This window comes from Chionomys nivalis, chromosome 19, assembly GCF_950005125.1.
Source record: "Chionomys nivalis chromosome 19, mChiNiv1.1, whole genome shotgun sequence".
NCBI classification, from domain to species: domain Eukaryota; kingdom Metazoa; phylum Chordata; class Mammalia; order Rodentia; family Cricetidae; genus Chionomys; species Chionomys nivalis.
In genome coordinates this window covers 37,457,180-37,478,619 of record NC_080104.1, presented here as the reverse complement: position 1 = coordinate 37,478,619, position 21,440 = coordinate 37,457,180, and positions in this window count along the sequence as shown.

The window sequence follows — 21,440 nt, the reverse complement described above, 5'->3', positions numbered from 1 at the left end:
ATGTGTTAGTACTTTCCTATGATATTTTAAACTCGTTCACTCATTGTATTAAACACATTGTGATCAACTACTGTGGTGAAATTTTCTTATAAAGAAGAAGGAACCAGAGCCAAATATATTTTGTTTTCATAAATTTCCTGAGAATCTAATGTTAAAATCAGCCAATTTTTATCGATTCTTACTCTGAGCCTGGCCAGAGCCACTAAGTAGTGGGTTTGTTTTGACGTTGTGAATTTTGCATAAACCCTGTGAATGAAATCCCCTTCAGGCACTATTGTGTGCATGAGGACGGTGTGTACCTGGTCCAGAGTCACTCAACAGCAGGTGACAGCAACGGCCCTGCCTTCAAGAAGCACAAGACTTAGCTACACAGCTCCAGTAAATATGGGAGGAGTTGAAGGTGGTTTTATTATTATTATTATTATTGTTAATTGTTATTATTACTTTCTTTCTTTGACTGTGTGAGCCACTGTGCTCCTACGGAGGTCAGAGGAGAGTTACAAGAGACTAAGGGTCCTGGAGTTTAAAGTTGGGTCATTAAACTTGTCAGCAAGCACCTTTACTGGCTCAGCCATCTTGCCAGCCCTGAGTCTGTTTTGTGTCTAATTGTGCAGTTTTCTTTTTTGTTCCCTTTTTCTTTCTTTCTTTCTTTCTTTCTTTCTTTCTTTCTTTCTTTCTTTCTTTCTTTCTTTCTCTCTTTCTTCCTTCCTTCCTTCCTTCCTTCCTTCCTTCCTTCCTTCCTTCCCTTCCCTTCCCTTCCCTTCCCTCCTCCTCCTCCTCCTCCTCGTCCTCCTCGTCCTCCTCCTTCTTCTTCTTTTGGCTGGTCTCAAACTAAGTTCATGTGTTCATGTGATCCTCCTGCATCAGCTTCCTAAGGAACTGGGGTTTTAAGTGTGCACAATCAACATGCAGCAAGAGCATATTGTATTTATGCTTTACAAACTGCTCAGTTCTACAGCCAGATGGTTAGAGCTTGCCTCCAATTGGCAACTCAGTGCTGAGGGACCCAAAACAAGGGGGCAATAGCTTCCCTCTGAACAGGTGAGGCTGAACCTCCTTAGAGGAGTGTCATTCAAAGGGGGCGTTGTAGGAGGAAATAAATTAGACCATGGTGACCCAGAAATTCAAAGCAACAGGCAGAACAGCAGTCCAGGGAGCAGCAGAGCCAAGCCCTTGTTTGTGGCAGTGTGAGCTGTGCAGCTGGGCAGGAGGTGCAGACAGTGCAGAGGGGCGTTCTGGCCAGGCTGAGTGTTCTGCAGGGATCTGAAATGGCTCACGGTTCTTTCTAAGAAGGTGATTTCATTGACTTTGGACTGACCCTGTCTGTGAGAGACAGTGACAAATGACCCAGTGCCGGGGAAATCAAAAGCTGGGGAAGACAGGCGTAAGCGTCGGGCAATTGGGGTATTTGGAGGGAAAGAAACCAAACTCTTGGGGTGGTGGGGGAGGAGGGGGAAGAATGAAACTAGTACCTGGCTTGGCCACATGCGTAGAGTGTATTCATCAATGTGTGACGTCAACAACCGTAGACCCTCCCTCTAGCGTTCGGCTTTTGTGTCCAGGGCAAGAGTGGACGTTGCTGAAGACTCAGAAGTATTGATCTCCATGCTGACCTTCTGTGAAGCCCAACACTTTTTGAGGTTTCAGCATGTCACCATTGCAGGGACACTGAGCAGAAGTGAGTTGTGTAGACCAGGTGGGAGAGTTCTAAATTCACTCTTGTCCTTCCCACACATGCATAGACCATGCTCCATAAGCACCCATCATTCCAGAAGGATTCTGAGTCTGTTTGCCCCCACTTGCCCCAACCCCCGCTAAGTCACAAGAGCACAGCAGGACAAGATGGTCCCACTGGAGCTGAAATCACAGCCTTTGATGCCATTCGTGCTGGCACACCCATAGGGAGGCAGCCACTGTGCTGTCAACACTACTGGAAGCAGCTAGGAGCAGGTCCCCTGGGACGGCCTCCAGCCCACAGGGCATTCCACAGAGGGCAGGAGGTCAGTTATAGAAGGCAGGCTGGCCATGACCCAAACCTGGCTGCCAGCCTCAGGAACCCATCCCACACACTCCTGATCTTCAGCCAGGAAGACTCCTGTGACAGAAATACAAGAGAGCTGGATCTTTATCCCCGAAGGAGACCCTAAGTCCTTGTGGGAGAAAACATCTATATACATGTTAAACCAAAGTCACACATTTAGACCAGCCTTGACGGCAGGAAACAGCTCTACCGAGATTGTACGGCCACAATCTATCTGGAAAACAAAGTTTACATGCTAAGGGAGGGTTTCAGCTGTACAGAAGACATCAGTGGGAAGGTTGTGTGTGTGTGTGTGTGTGTGTGTTGTAAGAAGACAGAAAAAGTTTGTGTCCCTTGCAGGTCACAACCCATCAAAGCAAGGCTAGTTAGATTACTCTTTCTCTAATGACACACAGGACAGCCACTTATTTCCCAAAGGAATTTCTTTGCAGAATCCTTTCTTCCCAAAGTCTACGTACATACAGCACCTACGGCAGAATAAAGTCAGACCATAAGGCACTCCTTGGCTCTCTGCGGGCCCTTAGTGGGTTGAGTCCCAGCAAGGACCCCTTACTCTTGCTTGCCCTGTCCCCGCATATCTACTTGATTGCTGTTTCAGCCCTGTGTTCTACAAGCTCATTCGACCCATCACTTTGTTCTAAGGTATAGTTCATGAGCTATAGCTTAGGAAGTCTCTCTGAGACCTATTCATGAGCATTCCTTCTCTCTCATAGGCTCAGGTGCCTTTCACTGGGGAATTTGGCCTGAGGGCACCTGGATGCACTGTCAAAGTCCTTTTAAAGAAGTGTAAGCATCCTGACCTGAAGTCAGGCAGGACAGTCACTGGTTTCCTACCCCTTGGGAAACTCCTCTGCCTGCTCTCACTTCGTCCGATTCTGCATTTTCATTCAAACAAGATCATTCCCCAATATGGCTCCTCAACACACACACACCACACACACAGACACACACGAGTGAAACTGTGCCAAATTGTGTGTGATGGCTGAGATCACCTCCTAGCAGGGAAATAACAGCACAAGCTTGAAAGTGCCCAAGCAGAAGTCTGCTTGATGTGTTAAAAGGTATTATTTTCAGAGCTGCTCTCTCAAAGGAGCGGGAACTTCTCTGGGAAGGAAACGACTTGACTAAGCGCAATGTACGTATGTGCATGTAGACGCTCACATACTAGAGAGACCTCAAGAACAGCAGTTAATGTGAAATATGCTATCACATGAATGACAAACGACCTCAAAGCAGCATGACTGATAGTAGCAAGCCTTAGCCTCTCGCTCCCAACCCGGAGGGTCAGTGGCTTTGCTGCTCTTGACTCCAGGCTGTTAGTTAGCTTTAGCTATGTTCCTTTTGTGCCCAGATCTGGGGACTGGCAGACTGCTTGGGGCCTGCTTTCCACATGACAATGACAGAAACAATAGAGGGGTAGAGGAGAAAGCACAGTGCATCTTAAGGACTTGTCCCCAAACTGGCCTGAAGTCCCTTCTGTCCACCTTCTCTTAGCCAGAGAGGACTGTTTGGCCAGGTTCAGCATCAGCAAGCCGGGGTGAAGAAGGGAATGGACTCAGCCACCATACAATGACACAGAGGTCTCAGGGGCATGGCAAGGGCTCAGAGGTAGGTTTGGGGACAGGACAATGGGGACACAAGTGTTAGAGGGTGAGTTAAGGGAGATTGGGACTGACTGTGACAGGCATTGCTACCTTGCCAAGGACAGTGGCTTTTATCATGTAGGCAGCGGAATGACACTTAGGGGCAGGACATGGCTTGGCCATGTTTTTCTTTGCTCCAGTTGCTCCAAGGAACACAAGAGCATGTGGTGGCTGAACGGAAATCACTGCCTGCTGCCAGGGACAAGCAGAAGCCTTGGGGACAGGTCTGGGCTCATGGCCAGCGTCACTCTGGGTATGCATGTCACATACAAACTTAGCTCTGACTGGGCTCATAGATTAACTGAGCTCCCTGAGGGTGCGTAAGGAGCTCCAAGGGTAAGGACTGGAAGCACCACACTCTCCATAAAACTAAGTGCTCTATCAGAGAGAACCTTGCACTTCAACCTCCGTCCCTCTTAACTAGAGGATCAGTTTCCACACTGATAAAACAGTTTTTGTTCCTGCACTTCCTAGACTTTGAGTCAGGATGAAGTAATGTAGGCCAAATTGGAATGACTAATGAATATTCGTAACACTTGAATTGTTCTTTTTCTCTTTTGCAGTACTGAGGACTGAATCAGGTCCTTCCATATCCCAGGCACTGAGCTATACCCCACGTTTTATTCCATTTTCCTTTGGAGATATGGTCTTACTATATAACCTAGATAGGCCTTCAACTCCTCCTGCCTCAGTCTCCCAAGTAGCTAGGGTTCCAGGCTTGCATGCCAGGCCCACTGATCATCCCTTATATCGGGATGTAAGATGCTTACATGAAGGTTTGTTCTAGAGGAAGCTGAGGGAAAGGTACTCTTCTAGTGAGCTAACCCTGGACAGATGGTCCTCAAAGTGTGATGATTCGAATCTAAGTTCACAACAATAATGAATGAGTACACGTTTAGAGAACAGACTAAAAACCTTTCTTGAAACACTTGTTATGTACCTCTAACTGGCCTGGAACTTACTATGTAGACCAGGCTGGCCTGGAACTCAGAAAGATCATCCTGTCTGCTAAAAGTCCTGGGGTTAAATGTGTGTATCTCCATATCCAGCCAGACTTGAACTTTTGAATTTATATCTTTGTCCATGCTGGTCTTCTCTCCAGATGCTGGACATAGCAGCAAGCTGCAACCCCCAGTCAACCCTGTGGTCATCGAGGAAATAGTCCATACTCCAGAGTGCTCTGTCTGTCTACCGTGATGTCCCTCAGGTTAGACATGGAGCATTTTCAGCATACTTTCATGTATGGTACATGTCCTTATCAGGATTTGCTCTCATGGTGAGTCTAGAAGCAGCTGTGGGTTTTGTGGTCCTAGCCCCAGCAGGGACACCAATGAAAAAGCCACCAAGTATGGCTCCCGGAGATGAGGAGAAGACCCCAGTGCTCACACGACCAGCAAAGCTGGAAGGATGCTGAGCACCGAGACACTTCATAGTTAGCAAAATCAAGGCAGTACCAGCAACAACTGTGTGAAAATTGATTGCAGCTTACCAGACCCCGAGGGCTAGGAGAGAAAGCCCCTAGGAGATGTCATAAGGGGACTACCAAACGGCCCCTGTCACTGTGATGGCATTTCCACAGGCAGGAGGAATGACTAGGAGCTCACCTTGCTTGGCCTTTGGAATGAGATAAAATGTAATGACCTTTCTTCCCCTCCATGCACTTGAGAAACGAATGACACGGGGTGAGGGTGTGGATGGGGTCTTAGGCTTCAGGCATGGTAGATCCTGAAAAAGGAATTAACGGAGAGGAAGAAGGGCATGACAGAAGCTCAGTTGGTGCTGTAGAAGTGTAAAGTATTGGGAGTACTCGTTTCAGCTAAAAATAACCTTGGGAAAGGAGACACCCTGAAGTGGAGTTTGTTTGTATATTTTGCATCTGACAACGGAGAGAGCCCCAGAGAGATACCTTGGCCAGTTGCAGATGGAGACTTATTCAGTTCTGGACCTGCCAGTGGGAGCATCAGGTTCCTCAAGTGGACTCATTCTTGGAGAGACAGGCTGGAAGCTAATGCTGAAAGCCAATGGTGTCAGCTGGTTTGAATGCCAGGTGAGCGCATCTTCAGGAAGCTGGATCTTTCCCAGAGGTGGCAAGTGCAGAAGGTCAGCTCGCCATCCCGGGGATGCCTACTTGCAGCAAGCAAGCTCTGACCCATTGTGGCCGGGTAAAACCGTAAGATGCAGACTGCTGGAATTATCTGAACAGCAGTCAGGAAAGAGATTTCCAACCCTGATACTTTGATGACTTAATGGAACTAATAGGACTAATAGACTCTAGAGAAGGTCCCTGACAAATTCCTCCTCATACTGTTAGCATCAATGGAAGGATCTAGACTGTACAAATTACCTTCCTAGATTGCTTGCTTTTACAAGACCCAACAGAATATAATCTTATCAAATTGAATTCACATGCAATGAATTGAGAATGATGAAAAGGTTTGGGTTTTGTTTTGGGGTCGTTCTCAACAAATACATGCTCTATAATTTAGATCAAATTTGCAAATGCAGCCACGTGACGCAGAACGATGTCCTACTCACTAACGGAATGTGTACTCCACTGTAGGCTTATCAGCTTATATTGCCTAGTGACATCCTAGCCATCTTTGTCGGTGTGAATCATCTCTACAGGGTCGCATAATGATGCAACTACCTAACATTTCTTTAAATGTGTCTCATCGTTGAGTAACACTTAGCTTCCAGCTACCCAATTCTGACCAGCTGTGGCTTGGGAACAGAGATGATTATAACACTGAAATGCTGGAATAAATGAAAGGAAAGCCAGCCTTGTTTCCTTACAGGGGAAAATTTCTTGAGGGTAGATATTATAAGTCTGTCTACTCCCTTTGATCAAATCCCCAGAAGCCAGGATGTATGGGAAGACGGAATATGAGTGTGTAACATCAGATGACCATCAAGGAGGGGAGGTTAAAGGATGTGGGGCTTAAGGAGAGCCGAGGACACAGCTCACTCTGTCAGGATGGTGTAGCCAGAAGACAGGTGGTGGGTGTCCGTCGACTTGAACATGGGGATCCCGAGGAAGATAGATTTCAGCAAATGTTTGGTTTTCATTTTCATTTTCCTCCTCTTCCTCTCCGCCCTGCGCCTTCTGTTACTCCCTTTCAGGGTTTGTTCTTGTACCAAATGTGTCCTAATTAAAACAAAAAAGATTGTTTATAACTTCCCTATGCCAAGTATCCTTTATGAAAGTCAATCTTGTTTAGATTGTTTATAGTGTGGGATAATTTATGGCAATATTACTAAAATAGATCAAGGAATTGGGTTCTACTTTTAATGCCTCCATGAAAATAAGGCTTGGAAAATTTCTTCCTTGTTTTACAAATATTCTTTTATGGAATATTTAATGTCTGTCAAGCTCTAAGATACATTTGGGAAACATTTCCCAAGTGCAAAAAATAGGAAGAGTGATATCTTATCTTCAGCCTTCCCAAACATGTCTTCTTCATTATTGGCTAAGACAAGGCAAAGCAGAGGCCTCTGTGGTCTTCTGCCTCAGTGGTCCATTCTGAGGCTCTGGGAAGGACCCACAGGCCTCTTACCCAAGGCCAGCTGGCGTGGAGCAGTAAGACCATGACAGGGGCTTCTCTGGTAAAGGAGGAGTTCTTGAGCCAGGACATTCTGGGGGAAGATGGTGCTTTAACAGAGGTTGACAATGCCCAGACCTGAAACTTTGGGGAATTCAGTGTTATTAAGCACAAATGAGATTTTAAAATAATGGCATGTATGGTGGACAGAAATTTTGACAATGAATTTGGAACCATGAAACCTATGTAGAAATCTTATGATAAAGAAGCAGATTAAGGGTCTGCTTTGGCATCTCACAGTCACACATTCCGGAAGTGGAAAAGACACAGAGAGATGGATCAGGGTGGTGTCATCTTCAGGTGTGGACTAAGATGCCACACTCAGTGTCTTCTTTCTGTCTGTTGTCAACTTTCATGAGATTTCACAAGTGGATAACAATAATTATCACTTATTACTTTTATTATTAATACTATTGAGAGTGCTGAGAATGGTGACGTCATGCAATCTTACACAAACATATCCAGCTAAGAACCTCTGGTTCCAATAATACCAAAAGAAATGGAGGAAAATCTTTCCTAAAACAGCTATAAAAATTGTACAAAATATTTAACATCCATCTCCAAGAAGTCATTTAAGATCGAATAAGACGGAGAATTGTGGGGTAGCATCTGAGGAACAAGAACTCAAGGGGTGGATTTGGAGTAGAAGGGTACCCCCACCTCTGAGGGAGCAGCCTGAAGTTCGTTGGGAACTGGGCGAGATTCTATAATAGTCTGGAGCTTTCCAGAGAAGGCGGATGGTGTCTCTGGGATTTTTACACTTTAGGTCATATCCTTAGAATAAGAATGAAATAGAAACAAATAAATCCATCCAGGACCTCCGATACTTTTAAAATTATCTCACATTCTGAAGTTAGATAGGATTCCCAGATGCTTAAATGCCCTCTGATGGAAGTAAAGGAGCTTCTTTGGAGAAAGAGGGTACCATGGAGCTCCCCAAATTTATTTCTACAAGTTCACAGGACACACTATACTTACACTATAAGATTGTGTCTCCTAGGAGTATTGGAAAAACTGCACTCATATAACTTAAACAACATGGCTTCCTAAACATGACCTGAACAAAGACAACAAACACCAATAGACACGCTAACGTGGAAGTGGAGAAGCTCAGGAGGCCTCCACCCTAGACAAAGAACTACAGGCAGCTACCGAATGTGGAGAGTGGGAGAAATAGGCTTTGCCTTGGAAGAGCTCACCAATCAATTATCTAATGCTAAGTAGTCAGCCCTGAAAACAGACGCAAGCAAGTAACATTGTACAGACTGAGCAGGCTGTGTGCACTTATTTGGGGTGGGGGAAAGAGAGAGAGAGAGTGTGTATAAAACAATTAAAATGAGGCCATGCATTTGAAAGAGAGGAAGGGAGAATACATAGGAGGCTTGGAAATGAGGTAGGAAAGGGGAGAAATTACATAATTATATTAAACTCAAAAAAGTTAAAAATAGGGGCTGGAGAGACGGCTCAGAGGTTAAGAGCATTGCCTGCTCTTCCAAAGGTCCTGAGTTCAATTCCCAGCAACCACATTTTGGCTCACAGCCATCTGTAATGAGATCTGGTGCCTTCTTCAGGCATGCATGCAGACAGAATATTGTATACATAATAAATAAATATTTTAAAAAAATTAAAAATATTTTAAAAATAAATTAACAAGGTAAAGAGAAGAAAGCAACAGAATAAACAAGTAGCAACAATAGACACAGGCCTTGCAGGGTTCCCGACTCTGAAGTCTGCAGACTTAGATGACAAAAATAAACCATGGATTATGTAAAGGACTCTATGGATAGAAACATGTTATTAGATTTGGTAAGTCAAGAATGCAGGCTGTCATCCCTGGAGTAACCACTAAATTAAAAATGCATGGGACCAACTTAGGCCCTCTGTGTATATGAGACAGTTAGGTAGCTTGGTCCTCTTGTGGGACTCCTAACAGTGGGAACAAGGACTGTCTCCAACTCTTTGACAGGCCTTTGGAACCCTACTTCTCGTACTGGGTTGTCTTGCTCAGCCTCAATACCTGGGGAAATGCTTAATCTTACTGCAACTTGATATGCCATGTTTTGTTGATACTCATGGGAGACCTGCCCCTGTTCCTGCATAGATGTGGAGGAGAAGTGGGTTGGGGATGGGAACAGAGGAGGGATGGGGAAGGGACCGGGAGGAGAGGAGAGAGGGGAAACTGCCGTCCAGATGTAAAGAAAACAAATAAATAAATTTATTAAAAAAATTCTACACCCACAAAAAATGAAAATAAAGCTCTATCAGGGAAATAGTCTAGAGATCTAGTGTGCAATCTGAGGACCACATTAATAAAATTCTGCTGATATGATACAGGGACTTTAATAAGAAGTAAGAGATTTTTAATAACATTTCTTCCACATAAGTAAGTGAAGTGCTAGATAGGTTGCCTGGCTTCATAATGATAATAATTTTGCTGTCTGTGTGTATCCTGTAGTGTCATGTTGTAAACTTAAGGTTTGCAAACAATGTTTTCCTAGGAAGTTAAATTTTAGGACTTCTAAACACATCCAGGGAGAGATAATAAAGATTTTAGGACATCTAAACACATCCAGGGAGAGAGATAATAAAGAATAATGAACTGAAAGAAGACAGGAGACAAATACAGAAGAGCATAGCAGGCTGCAGGGATGGCTTAGTGTTTAAGAGCACTTGCTACTCTTGCAGAAGACCCAGGTTTGGTTCCCAGCACCCAAATGGTAGCTCACAACTACCCATAGAGCAAAATCCAGGGTGTCTATCGCCCTCTACTGGCCTCCTATAAGGTATGTGGCACACAGACATGCAGGCGAAACACGCGAATAAGTAAAATAAATCTAAAATTTAAAAAATAGCAAAAGGTGGACCCATCAACTCCTTGAGAGAAACTGCTCACATTTTTTTTTCATTTACAGCTCACTAGTGTCCTGGAGCACGTGAACCTCAGGGCTGCCCTTGAAGCTGACCTTCTCAGCAATGCTCTGACTTCCTGAAGACCTCTGTAGTATCTTTCTAAAACCTAAATTGTGAGTGGATACATAAGCTTTGTAAGCTTCAGCCTCTGAAATTGAGTTTAAAGGCAATTTCTGGATCTAACAGAACATTTCATTTCTGTCAAACACATCTGCAACATCCGGAAACCTTGGTGTGGTAGAGAGGGAGATGGTCTGACAGCGAGAGCCTTGGGAACTCATGCTGGGAGCATGTGGGAGGCACGTTTAGTTAACTTGTGGGATCACTTTTCGTTTGCTTATTAAGGTTTTGAAAATTTTATATTTTGTTACCGTATTTACAGCATTTGCACCTCCCATTTCCATCTCCAGCTGCTCCTGTATCCCCCTCCTTCCCAAACTAATGACCTCTTCTTCATGACCTCTTCTTTATTACTATTACATATAAATATACATCGTCATCATTTATGCCCCGGCAATGCTTAAGCATGCATGGGCGGCCTGTTTATGGTGGCTCTCCAATCGTTCCTATGCTGGACAGTCCTAGACGCTTGTGTTATTGTCCTTCCTTTATGTTGTCTATCCAGTGTTTTTTTTTGGGGGGGGGGCTTCCTCTTCTTATCCTGTGTACTCCTCCAAGAAGTGCTATCTTCGGGGTCCGCCATCATGATTCTCATTTCATGGTGGAGGTACCTCAAGCGCCGTTGCCGTATCCTGTAGTTGACTTCCTTCTGTAGGAGGAGATGTTTCTTAATGCCATGAGGCATGTACATATGGATACGTAAATACAACCTGTCAAGGCCATTTAGTGTTGCTTGTATGGATATGTTTTCAGGGATGCTCACTTGGGATTGGCTAACCAATCAAGGGGCTCATGCCTGGAGAAGACTGAGTCTCCCTCCCTCGGCAGTCATTCATTGCGGTCGCTCTTCATCTAGGGGAAGAGGCTAAAGCACACAGGGCAGTGGTGGGAGGGAGGGAGGCAGATGCATCCGCTGCAGATGAGTGAAGAAACCCCAGTTGCCTTTCTGGGGAAAGATGGACGTTTATAGGCTTCAAGGAACTGTCCAGGCCTAACATTGTCTCCAAGAAGCCTTCATCCTTCATCAAGACAGCTGGTGGGAAATGAACTCTTCTTGGAAAGTCTAGATAGAACGTGGAGCCGTTATGCTCTTTGGAGTTTGCCAAGATACTTAAAATCCCTATAATCTTCCTCTACCCCAGGGATAATGTTGGAGAGTTTTTTACTGTGCTGTGCAAGATAGAGGACAGCTAGGAAAGTTGAGAGAAATCGAATCAGTGTTGCGTCTGTGAGGCGAAGCCAATTTCTGCTGCCTGTCCTCCCAGGTTCTCTCCAGTCTGCAGCTGCTGTCAGGACTGAGGGATTTCTCAGGGCTCCCAAAGTGCAACACCACTCTACCTAAAGGGGTGCACAAACACCTGTCTTGACTCACCCTGTACTCCCTCCCTGGGGTGGCAATCATGCCCCTCCTACCAGGCTAGGTTGGCCACTGAATTGGCATTATAGTTCTGTTGTGAGTCTTAAATTCTGAGACTTTTTTTATTTATATATATAAAGGGTTCATGTAGATGTTGGAAGAAAAAAACATCACTTTGTTCTCTGGGCTCTTTGCCCATCCTCGGGCTTATGGAAGTGAGAATCTGAGTTCTTTCAGATCAGGGATGACATTATAATATCAGGACTGTTTCTAAGGCACATGATAGAGTCTGGGAGGGGGGAAGGCTAAGTGCAAAGGGGAGTCTGTGTCAACAGAGTCTGGAACAAATGCTTTCACTCCCACCTAGCCAAAAATGTGTTAGGGTTTCATCCCAGGTGGTGACGCTGAACGGGCCTTGTTCTCAAGGCCGGATATTTGAACCTTGGCTTCTCTGCTGTGGGAAGACTTTACTCAACATCCAAACAGCGAAAATTGGCTGGGATTCAGCAGCTCTGTCTCCTAGACACAACGTCTGCGTGCTTACACGCCTTTATCCTTTCTTCATCCTCAAGGATGCGTTTGGCTACAAACACACAGCTCAAGCAAAACTGAAGTTAGAATTTCAACAGGAAGAAATATGTCTGGGGGTTTGAATAAGAATGGCCCCCTTCTGTGCAGCCATAGATTTGAATGCTTGGTCATTAGGGAGCAGCACTACTTGACAGGCGTTATGAGGTGTGGCCTTGCTTAAGTGCATGAGGCCTTGTTGGAGGGAGTGTGTTAGTATGAGTGTGATTTGGGGTTTCAAATGCTCGAGCCAGGCCCAGTGTGCCTCTCTCTTCCTGCTGCCTGTGGATCAGAATGTAGAATCTCTCAGTTATCTCTCCAGCGCCTGTGAGCAGCCCTGTTCCTCACCATGATGACAATGTGCTAAACCTTTGAACAGTAAGCCAGCCCCAATTAAATGTTTTCCTTTGTAAGAGTTTCCATGGGTATGGTGTCTCTTCACAGCAATAGAACACTGACTAGGACAAGATATCTGAAGTTAACTCTAAACATGATTCTGTGGGATTGGTAAGGGGCACGTGAGAGGACCGGAGAGCTAGGTCAAAGAATGTTGGCACAGTTCTGAGGACTTCATGTGCAGGCTCCATGGCTCACAGTGATTAGCAAATATGTACCTTAGCTTTTTATTCAAAAACATCAAGGAGAGGACTGGAGAGATGGTTCAAGAGTTCAGAGCATTTGCTGCTCTTAGCGAGAACCCAGGTTCAGTTCTCAGCACCCAAGTGGTGGCTCACAACCCCTGTATTTCCAGTTCTAAGGAAACCAATGCTCTCTTCTGACCTCCTCAGGCTCCTGAAGGCTTGGTGTGCAGTGCACACACCCAAGCACACACACATACAGTGGAATAATAAATGTTTAAAAAGCATTGAGGACACCCTAACCACATGGACACTTGTAAGATCAAGGAAGAAGAAACAATGTGCCCGTGGGAGAGACATTTTCATGAACGTATACTCAAGGGAGGAGGAAAAGCACCTTAGCCTGAGTACTTCCGTTTGTCTTCAGACTCCATCTTATCTGTAGAATGAAATTAAGTTCAGGTTCTCAAGCCCTAAGGGAGCTGAGAGCTTCCAATGACTGACCAACCTCCTCCCCAAAGCACTGACATAGTCTATGCATCTTTAGTTCTTCAGAAACAGCATGGCTACTCCTAACGACAAAGAACAAGTGAATCTCATTGGTTGGACTGAAAGGCTTGCATTGTATATTGATTGACAATGGTGGAACCCACAAAGAAGCCCCTCGTCTCTAAATCCTGATGGGTGAAAATGTAACTTGGCAACAAATGTTTGTGATTTTTGTGTTTCTAAACTCACGCTTCTGCCCCAGCTCAGGGTTGTCATGAGAAACAAGGCTCTCGAGTCCTTGCCCTGGAGCCCTGATTGATGAGTGACCTGCTTAAGGTGAATTATTAAAGTGTTTGGAACCCAAAAGTGTTGTCTCTCTCCTTCCTTGTGGCACATAATGGGCTAGGTGTAGCCATACTTTAAAATGTAATTAAAACAAGGCAAACAGGAAGTTAGCATGACTGCAGAAAGGCAGCTAAACTGGAGTCTGTATGAAATTATCTGAAGTACTAGTGAATAGTGGAAAGTGTTGGTTGATGGACTTCTGTATTAGCATATTGTATTCCGACCGCTTCTCAGTGCTTCAGTTCCCATTCTGGAAAACAGCCATAATGATAATTATAAGATTTCCAGAAAGACTAACTAGTGCACGCATCACTTATGTATGGAATTCAGTGAAGTTTAACTCATAGCAATGAGGCAGATAATGACAGGTACCAGAGGGGAGGAGAGAAGAGGAGGGGGAAGAAGAAGAGGGGAGGAGAGGTGAGAGGGGAGAGGAGTACAAGAGGAGGAAAGAGGAGAAGAGAGGAGAGGATGGGGAGGAAGGGACATTTTGTACAGTTTCATGCAGAGGGACAACAGGTTTTGAGATCTATCACATAGCAAGGTGATCAACCCAAGCAGTGAGTAAGAAGGCATTGCATATGTTAGAATAACTAAGTACATTTCAAACATCACTCCCTAAAAATGAGAGTCAAGTGAGGCGATTGATATGCCAAGTACCATGATATAACCATGTTATCATTTGTGTGTATCAAGCATCATATTCCAGAAACACAAACCAGTTTTAACTTGTCAATCAAAAAACATTAAATAAATTAATTAAATGTAGAACACTAAGAACAATGCCTGACTCTTAATAAGGGTTCTCCTAGTGCATTCATGATTAGTTATTGCTAACTGTTCATCTATTATTATTCATCTCCCACAATGCACCACTTCTCTGACTAGAAGGGTGCACAGCTCACTGCCAGCGTTCCCCAACTGTTAAGATTCTGAACATAATCCCTTCACAGCATCTAGCTATAATTCTTGTCACTTAGGCTTCACCATTTACTGTGTCCAGCTTGTTTGGTTTCCTAAAAATGCACAGCACAGGGCTGAACATGAGGCAGGTATTCATCAAATGCTATCAGCGATCCCCATAATTACTGCCATCCATGTGTAAACCAAGGGGCAGGAAGAGTAAGTAGAGCCGTGGCCACCAAAGCAGTATGTTAAGACAGTTCCTGCCTGAACCAGGGCGGATGCTCTCCTTCACTAGGACACAAGCAGTGACTTTCCGTAATTGCAGCATTTAATTCTCTAACAAATTCAATGAGTTAATATCACTGTCTCCATCTACCCATTAATAAATGAAAACTCATACAGTGAAGGGATTTTTGCAAATGCTCACAGCTGACATGAAATGAAGTGGAAACCGGATGCCAGGACTACTTGAAGAGAAACCCATGGCATTCCCACCAGGTTATAGTATATTAATTTTTTTAAGGTTTATTTTATTAGTCTTTAAAATACACACATGCATGTGTGTCTGTGTGTGTGTGTGAGAGCACATGCGTGTGTGTCTGTGTGTGGGTGTGAGCACATTTGTGTATGTCTGTGTGTGGGCATGAGCACATACGTGCAAATGTTCAGAGATGGAAGCTTCGGGCTTCCCAGAGCTGCAGTTCCCTGCAGTTGTTCTTGTCCCATGTGTCCAGCAGGGCCTAGGGGAGGACCCCAAACTCAGGTCCTCTGGAAAAAGCAGTACATTCTCTTAACCACTGAGCCATCTCTCCAGCCCCCTCATATCGATCTTTCATGTGGCGAAGCATGGGGAATAGTTACAAATAAAAAGAAACCAGAAATAGACCATTGGTTTCTACTTTACATTAGCACAAGTTAAAGTTATGTCTGAAAGTTCTGGTATCTTATTTCAGGCCCCTAATGTATATTGGACACAGTAGGTTTCCCTAAATATTCTGGACAAGGTTAGGCACTGCCTGAACTGGGACTCACTGGCTTTGCTGCTGAGGCCATCAGGCACTAAGGGACCCCAAGTCTGGTATTGTGATTCCAGAGATTCCAAGTAGGCTGTAAAAGTAGGAGCCAAGATAAGAAAGTATCTCGCAAATGAGGCAGTGCTGACACATGAAACATCAGCAAAGAAGATGTGACAGCAAGGGGATGAACACAGTGCGTGCTGAGGAGGCTCAGGAGGGAGACCCGGGAGAAAGGCGGGTACTCGATTTTCACAATCCATCACTCGCCACCTGTTGATTCTTTTGCTGTCCGACTGGTTAGACTCACACTCAAGGTGAAGGACTGGCTCAGAGGAAGAGCATCCCGGGCCTTTTCTTTTTGTATGTGCTGGTGGGAAACCCCAGAGCGATGATGAGCAGACAGAGCGAGACTTCAGTGACGCAAAACAATTTAAAATGGGAATCTACTTCCCAGGTGTTTGTCATCCAGGAATGCGAGAGCCAGCATGGCAGGGTGACTTCCTTCTCCCATAGTGTCTGGCACAACGATTTAGTGCCTTGTGATTTCTCATGAATAGAACAGATCCATTCTTGCCTTTGGATCTCTGCTATTTTACCTCTAAAGTCTTCTCTGATTTTCTCACAAGTCTAGGAAGGTAGAGCTGGCATCTCTTCGCACATTCAACCCGTTAGACCACAGGATCCCAGCCCACCCCCATTCTGACCACCTCTCAAGTCTGAGCAACTCAGACCCTCTATTCCCAGTATAAGTCAGCCACCAACAATGTTATCATGATTGAGTTTGATCAAGTTTTCGTTCAAGGACCCGTGTGCCAGACTCTGTTGCAAGCACTTGTAGGAGCATCTCATGTCACGCTGGAGGAGCCTGTAACTCCTGTGCTCTTTCAAGGTAAAGATTCCAGAGGCAACGGACTCACTCCAGGTCTCCTGGCTAGCGTCAGGAGAAGCTGCAGAGCACCACACACGCAGGCCTCCTCCTGCTCTCCAGACCATTCTCTCTGGACAACTCAGAAAGGACTCCTACTGTGCCCTCAGTGACCACGTCTGCCCTCCGTTTCCTTTTCAGACTTGTCAAGAGCACATAATTGATAGGAAAAGTGACTCCTGGGCTGAGAGCCAGCAGCTCCTCTGGGGGCAGTGCCGTTGGCCAGGCTGGCACACAGGAACACGTGCTCCCGTCTCTCCATGCTGGAGCAGCTGTCGAGTACACAGCCTTTGACATGACCTTTTGGGATCCTCACTAACTCGTTCCAAGCAGTTGTTTTCTGTGAGTTCTTGTGATATGGACTTCCACACAAGCGTTTTTAGTTTTCCATGTAAAAAAAGCATATTTTTTTACTAAATATTTACAATATAAGAGATGAAATATTTGTTTAGTTTCCAGTTTCATCTCTGATTTTTCTGTAAGCTTACCTATCTGTTGTGTGTTTCTAGCTGACACATCAGACCCTCAGAATGGAGAGATTGGGTAATTTGCATTGTGATCTCTGCTGTCAAATGGGCCATAGAAACACTGTTTAGATTTCAGACTGTTTATGTCTGGGCTGGGGGTGGGGGGCGGTGGGTATACAAAAGCCACTATCAGGACACTGGGATCAAAACCACTTAGATGTTCATCTGGGATAAATCCTTAGAAATAGTCCTCAGGAAAACACTGTGGGTTGGGGCAGCGTGTACACTTGTGTGAGGTATAATATGGGAGGTTGAAAGGGAACTCCAGAGATAATTGTGGTGGTTTGAATAAAGATGCCCCATATAGACTCTTATATTTGAACACTTGGCCCCCAATTGGTGGAACTCTTTGGGAAGAATTAGGAAGTGTGGCCTTCTTAGAGGAAGTGCATCACTGAGGGTGGGTTTAGAGGTTTCAGAAGCCAGTGTCATTCCTAAATTATCTCTGCCTTGTGACTGTTGTCTCAACAGGTAAGCTCTCAGCTGCTGCTCCACCCCCATGCCTATCTGTCTGCTGCCATGCCCCCTACCATGATAGCCACAGACCCTAACTCTCTGGAACTATGAGCCCCAATAAACATCTGTTATAAGGTGCCTTAGTCATGGTGTCTCTTCACAGCAGAAGGAGTAACTAGGACCATAGTGCATAGAGGTAGTAAGTGAGCTATGTGAGAAGCTTCTCATTATTCGTCTGTCCTGATTGGCACACAGTGGCAGCTTCATAGGGCTCAACTGAATAGCAGAGAGGAGGAAGGTGGCAGTGGACTCAGAAAATAGACTACACCACTGTCCCAATGGGTGACCCTTCTCAGGCACAGGATCTGAAACAAGAGGGGTAAGAAGAAGCTCAGGAATATTTCGAGGATTTAAGAAATACCAGGAGGACAAAGATATAAATGAGTTGCCGGAGATTCATTTACTACTAAAACTAAGGTCCAGATCTGAAGCTTCGTGTCTCCAGTGCTCTGATGGCCTGGGGCTTCAGGGATGGAAGTAAGATCTAGAAAGAGAATCAGGCTGATGATACATATAAACAGTGTCTTTGGGACCAGAAATGTATCTGAGGGATATGCAACTGAGGTCATTAGGTTTACTTGTTGCATGAACTATGTGTTTGAGAGTCCTTCACTCCAGTAGTAGGTCTGACTGTGTGTGCATGGTTTGGGAGCCAGGACAGTGTATGTGTGTGTGTGGGGGGGGGGGGACTGAATAAAAGGAGACAGCATAAATCCAGGTTAGTGGCACTGGCAGGCATCTCCCTAACTCCTCACATCCCTGTGAGCAGAGGGCAGGGTAGAGAATAAGCCTTAGAATGTTTTCTGTCCTGGGATCTGGTGCCCCATGTGACCCTGGTTGACAGATATTGATCAAAACTGCCAGTTGGATACTAACTCCTCATTCCTGATCATTAAACTGCAAAGGGCTTCAAACTGGGAGAACAAAGAGTGCAGCCAGCCAGCCCCAGGCTGCTCAAAATATCTTCCCCAGGGTCCCTCGGTAGGTAGCAGGCTGCCCTTTCCAAGAATGTGTTTATCAAAAAGGCAACTGGAAACTTTGCTTTCCTGAGAACTCTGCTAACTGCGCAACTGGAGATAGCCACACGTTGCTCCTCTTTGGAGAAGGGAGGGTCACTATTTATAATACCGTCTAGGTCCATCACCTCTCCTCTGAGGCCTAAAAGTTAGGACACATCCATTTGGCCCTCCCTGTCGTGAGTGGCCTTGGATGCACCCACTGCAACGAGAACCCCAAACACTTCCTTATAGGTGCAGGTTTCTTGTTCAGCACTGTGAGGAGCTCCCAGAAGCAGCCGCTCCTCTCAGGGTGTATCCCTGGGGCCTTCAAGAGCTGTGCACCTCCAGAAAGAACTTGCCTGGCTTGTACTGCAAGATGCAGGCAAGACACAAAGGACAGCAAGCATGATTCCATAGGGAAATTTTTATTTTTTTTTATTTATTTATTTATTTTTTTTGGTTTTTCGAGACAGGGTTTCTCTGTGGTTTTGGAGCCTATCCTGGAACTAGCTCTGTAGACCAGGCTGGTCTCGAACTCACAGAGATCCGCCTGCCTCTGCCTCCCGAGTGCTGGGATTAAAGGCGTGCGCCACCATCGCCCGGCCTCCATAGGGAAATTTTTATCTCCTAACTAGGGCTTCAATTGGGTCCTTCAATTTTCTAGTACAGGAAGGGGAAAAAAAATGGATGTCAGAGCAGGGAGATCCTGCTCTGTTCTAACCAAGTGAATGTCCTGCCACGTCTAATTTAAATTCCCAACTCAGCTCAGTGTGCTATTGTCAAGCCAGGGTATATGAAATTGCAACAGGAAAACAAAACCGGAAATTAAAAAACTGCAAAGCCATCCAAATCAGCACAGGTTCGCCCTGCCCTTCTGGTGCACCTCAAAATACAGTCATAAACTGGTTGGGTTTCCATGTGCACACTAGCTTCTTTGAGAAAAATCCTAAACCCTCCAGAAGTCTATCCTCTCTGCCCACAGGCCCTGTTGCAGAATGCCTCTCCTCACCCCGTCCCTGGATCTGAAGCTGTGCCCCCATCCCTGGATCTGAAGGTGCCTCCTCCCTTCCCCATATCTGAAGGGGCCTCACACACAGCTCATCACCTCTGAAGCACCTTGAGCAAAGCCGCCAGATGAGAGCTCCCAGCAGCCAGCTGCCACTGAAGGGACCCAGAGTGTGGAGTTGTGAAAGCAGGGCCTCAGATAACGGGCAGGTCGGAGGCATTGCCGTTCTGAGGAGAGGTCAGCCTACCTCGCAGTAAAACTGCATCTGAAAATAGGAAGGGCGTGTGGCATTAGAGGAGGCTCTGTGAAGAGCTGGCCAGTTGTGCCAGTGTGTCCCAGAAGTCCCAAAGTATAAAGTATGAAAGCTCAGCTTTTCTGAATAAGAAATCACACTAAAAATCTCGCCTCATCTCTGGCCCTGAATTAGTTACTTTCATATTGCTGTGGCAAAATACCATGACTATGACAATCTATAGACAGAAGAGTTATTTGGGTTTATAATTCTAGCAGGATTAGAGTTCAAGACGGCGGAGCAGAGGCATGGTGGCTGGAGCTGGGAACTGAGAGCTCACATCTTCAACCAAAGCAGGAAGCAGACATTGTGCACTAGAAACGGTACAAGTCTTTAAACTCTCAAAGTCCACCTTCAGGGACATCTTCTAGAGCGATGGCGATAAGAGGGGGCATTTGATTCAAACCACCACTGACGGTTGTTTTGTCTGAGATGATGCTTTAGACTCCAGTCTAGGAACTGAGCAGCCTTCCAAGTTGTGGGTTTTGGAGTCAGCCAAACCTGACCTTGAAGTCCAACCCTGTCACTTCCAACACAGTCCTGATCAGTTTTCTTGATTTCCCCAAGCCTGTTTTTATAAACGCATGTGGTGGTTTGAATAGGAATGACTCCCATAGACTCACAAGTTTGAATGTTACGAGGTGTGGTCTTGCTGGAGTGGGTGTGACATTGTTGGAGAAAGTGTATCACTGTGAAGGTGGACTTTGAGGTCTTACATGCTCAAGCTACACTCAGTATGACACACAATCTCCTTCTGCTGTCTGCAGATCAATAAGTAGAATTTTCAGCTCCGCCTTCACACCACCATCTCCCCCATGATGACAATAGGCTAAACCTCTGAAACTGTAAGCCAGCCCCAATTAAATGTCTCCTTTTATAAGAGTTGCCATTGTCCTGGGTCTCCTCAAAGCAATAAAACCCTAATTAAAGCAATGCAAAACAAGGAAACCATTAACAAACTGAAGAGTCGGGCTGGAAAGATGGCTCAGTTGGTGAATGTGTCTGCCACCAATCCTGGCAGCCAGAGCTCTATCCTAGAAGCCACAAGGTGGAAAGAGAGAACCAGCTCCTGCAAGTTTCCCTCAGTCTCTTAGCACCGTGTGTGCTCAGTAGAACATATCCATGCTTGAGTTTGCATGCACATGTACACAAGACGTTAACTTTTGTTATGGTTTTGTTTCGTTGAAGATTGACCAATCTATGGAAAGAACTCATGTCCCGTGGTACTTAGGCATAGTAAACACTCCACGATGTCATCTTATTTGACACAGAGACAAGCTTCCTGGTCCAGGTCAACCATTTTCCTCTCCTGTCTCCAGAGCGAGTGCATAGTCGAGAGGTAGAGTACTTACCTTGCATGCTTGAGGCCCTGGGTTTGATTTTTAGCATTGTAAAAGATGCATAAACTTCAGCCTGGAATGTCATCATTCAGTCATTCATTCCTTCTTTAATTGAGAGTCTCCCTCTGTAGTTCAGGCTGATCTCTCTGTGTAGTTCAGGCTACATGGAAATTTGAAGCAATCCGCCTGCCTCAATCTTCCAAGTGCTATACTGGCAAGTGTGACCCCCCCCCCCAGGTTCAGTCCAGAAGTATTTATTTTTAAG